Below are 3,522 nucleotides of genomic sequence, written 5' to 3' on the forward strand. Positions count from 1 at the left end.
TACTGTACTGAACTCTGCTCTACTCTACTGTACTGAACTCTGCTCTACTCTACTGAACTCTACTCTACTCTACTGTGCTGAGCTCTGCTCTACTTTACTCTACTGAACTCTGCTCTGCTCTACTCTACTCTACTGTACTGTACTGTACTGTACTGAACTCTACTCTACTCTACTGTACTGTACTGTACTGAACTCTGCTCTACTCTACTCTACTGTACTGTACTGAACTCTACACTACTGAGCTCTTCTGTGCTGTACTTTGATGTTCAAACTTGTGAAACATAGACGTCTATGTGTCACGCCCTGACCATAGATTGCTTTGTATGTTTCTATGTTTTGTTTGGTCAGGGTGTGATGTGGGTGGGCATTCTATGTTGTATGTCTAGGTTGTCTATTTCTGTGTTTGGCCTGGTGTGGTTCCCAATCAGAGGCAGCTGTCTATCGTTGTCTCTGATTGGGAGCCATATTTAGGTAGCCTGTTTTTCATTGTGTTTTGTGGGTGATTATTTTCTGTTGTGTGTCTGCACCATACAGAACTGTTTCGTTTTCGTTCCTGTCTTTCACGTTGTTATTTTGTATTTTCAGTGTTCAGTTGATTCATTAAATATTGACATGGACACGCTGCGCATTGGTCAACGCTGCGCATTGGTCCTCCTCTTCTCATTCTAACGACGAGCGTTACACTATGATTGGTCCGGTCCAGACCAACCAAATATGGTCTTGATTGGGGCCAGAAGCACATTAAAGTAATAGTGTGTAGAATAATACCCAAATATGTGAAGGAGGATATTGCACATTTCTACCTTTGTGTACCTGGTTAGGATACATCACCATGAAGAGAATTACATTCATATCCATAATTATGCACTTCTGTATAGTACAGATCAGGGACCCATGATGAAATTCCYTTCCTGCAATTCCGTTACCGATTGTAAATCCACTTCACTTACTGTAGTTCAATACCAAAATATAATTTTTCAAAGTTAAGGTGTCATATCATAGCTGACACTCCATTATTTCTGCAGTCATCTTTGAATCTTAATTCAGAGCAGATATTTAACCTTCTGTTACCAAACTTTGCATCTCCACAGTTCTTCCAGAAACTGTGTTTTAGTAAAAATATTCAGTGTAACTTGTTAAAAGTAGTGCTTGTGCATAGAGTTTTTATGGTTTGTTAGACTTTTAAATCAATGTTTTTTTGTTTGGCATACATTTTAAAGTGAAAAATCGAATTGTCAGCGCAATTCCGTTATCGTGGAATTGCCCAAGAGCAACACTTTTCACAGATTATTGTCTGTTTCATTGCACAACTTTGATTGCCTCTTGTTTTTATAGAACTCAAAATCAACCCTGAGAGAGGAGGAGAGAGAGAAGAGAGAGAGAGAGAGAGAGAGAGAGAGAGAGAGAGAGAGAGAGAGAGAGAGAGAGAGAGAGAGAGAGAGAGAGAGTTTTTATTCTTGTCAGAATTTGTTTTGGGAATGTAAATTCCATTACATTTCATGCCAATTAGATCTAATCTTCCTGAAATCAATTCAATGAAATACCCAGAGTTAGAAGGAAAGGGGGGACTCTACGGCAAAGTGGAGACAGAGACAGCATATGACTGGCATTTGTAGATCGTACTGCTGCAAGGTTGCAAAAACCTCTGGTCCTCTGGTGGCTAATTAAACCGTACCGCTGTTCTTCCCTTGGCAGTAAGGCAACGTGGCTGCAGCGATATAGAGCCTTTGAAAACATCCCCAGCTTTCATGTGCAGAGCTAATATAGGCCTAGGAGTCTGAATAATATTACCCAGTGAACATGACCGCGGCGGMCTTGCATTTTGTACTTCAGTCGTCTTCAAAAACATTTGAATTCAGATCACTGTAGATCACCCCAACATTCCATCAGTTCCACTATTTCAGACGTTCTATCCCTTGTCGTGAGGAATTGAATTCATTAGACTTGTTGATCATACATGCCAGGCGTCATACTAGAGAATGGGAGGGGTTCAAGAAAGGGATAAAATGTTGCAAAACTTTTATTTTAGGATGTGGACTGGTTCTTCCTGCTGTGCTCCTCTCCTTGGATTGTCCTTGACCTCTGTGACCAGTAACAAACCAACACCGCAGCAGTGTGTATGGCTTCCAGCCAAGTAGTCCTGCAGGACACATCTCATCAAGAGATTGGTGTAGCAGTCTAATGACCGGCTGTAGCTGTAGTTTTTATAATGTAGCTTAATGGAGAGTGCATTGTCAGGCAACTAGGCAAAAAAGCTGCTTTGTGGAAAAGAAGAGGACTTAGTCTATACTTAGTCTATACTTAAGCAATAAGGCCCGAGGAGGTGTGGTATATGGCAAATATACCACGGCTAAGGGCTGTTCTAATGCACTACGGAATGTAGAGTGCCTGGATACAGCCCTTAGCCGTGATATATTGGCCATATACCACAATACCTTATTGCTATTATAACTGGTTACCAATGTAATTAGACCAGTAAGTAATATCTTTTGTCATACCCACGGTATACTGTCTGATATACCACAGCTTTCAGCCAATCAGCATTCAGGGCTCAAACCACCCGTRTTATAGTTATGATTTTATCATTCATACTCTGAATGGATGGCTTAACTCTTTCAGTAAGGATGAGCAACTTACACCTCTCTTTCTCACTCACACTCTCTGTCTGCTCTCCCTCTCCCCACTTCTCTATRTCTCCCCCCGTCTCTCTTTTTCTCTCCCTCAAGCAGTGCTCAGTGCTACTTCAGTTGAACAGCCTTCCTGAGTCTGTCTCCATCGCCTAGGTAACGCTGCACCAAGTTTCCTCTCTGTCGCTCACCCCCGCAGCCGAGGGTGCTGGGATGTGAGTCCAATCACGAACATCGTTTTGGCATCACCGAACAAACCCACCTACACATCCGTCCACCTCTCCTCCACCCATGTCCACCACCTGACACACTTAGAAAAACACATATACCATTAAGTGACTTACAGTCATGCGTACATTCATGTTTTTTAACATATGGGTGGTCCGTAGAAACAAACCCCCTATCATGGCGTTGCAAGCACTATGCTCTACCAACTGAGCTACCACTTGACTCTCCATCTAATCCATTCATTCATTAGTTGAAGGTACATTTGTCATTCTCCTGCTAATTAGAGACGAGTGTGTCTCTAGTCATTACCGTATCTACTGTCCTGTCCACACACACACATACATGGATGCCACAGGAGGTTGGTGGCACCTTAATTGGGGAGGATGGGCTTGTGGTAATGGCTGGAATGGTATCAAACACATGGGTTCTATGTGTGTGATGCCATTCCATTTGCTCCGAACGCACACTCCCGCTCACATCGCTCACATCGCTCACATCTCTCTCTCTCTCTCTCTCTCTCTCTCTCTCTCTCTCTCTCTCTCTCTCTCTCTCTCTCTCGTGAGTGAGGGCTTGGAGGTCCTTACGCGAATTCTGAGGGGGCTTGGAAGGCGGGTCACTTACCTATATATTCTTACACAGCAAGAAGAGAGACAGGAGAGAAGAAAGA

The 3,522-nt window shown here is 42.9% G+C and overlaps 1 protein-coding gene across 1 annotated transcript in view; it reads left to right on the forward strand.

The window, feature by feature from the left end:
• Positions 1–3,522, forward strand: part of wdr17 (WD repeat domain 17) — a 35,957-nt gene that overhangs the window by 11,328 nt on the left and 21,107 nt on the right.

This window comes from Salvelinus sp. IW2-2015, linkage group LG34, assembly GCF_002910315.2.
Source record: "Salvelinus sp. IW2-2015 linkage group LG34, ASM291031v2, whole genome shotgun sequence".
In the NCBI taxonomy this organism is placed as follows: domain Eukaryota; kingdom Metazoa; phylum Chordata; class Actinopteri; order Salmoniformes; family Salmonidae; genus Salvelinus; species Salvelinus sp. IW2-2015.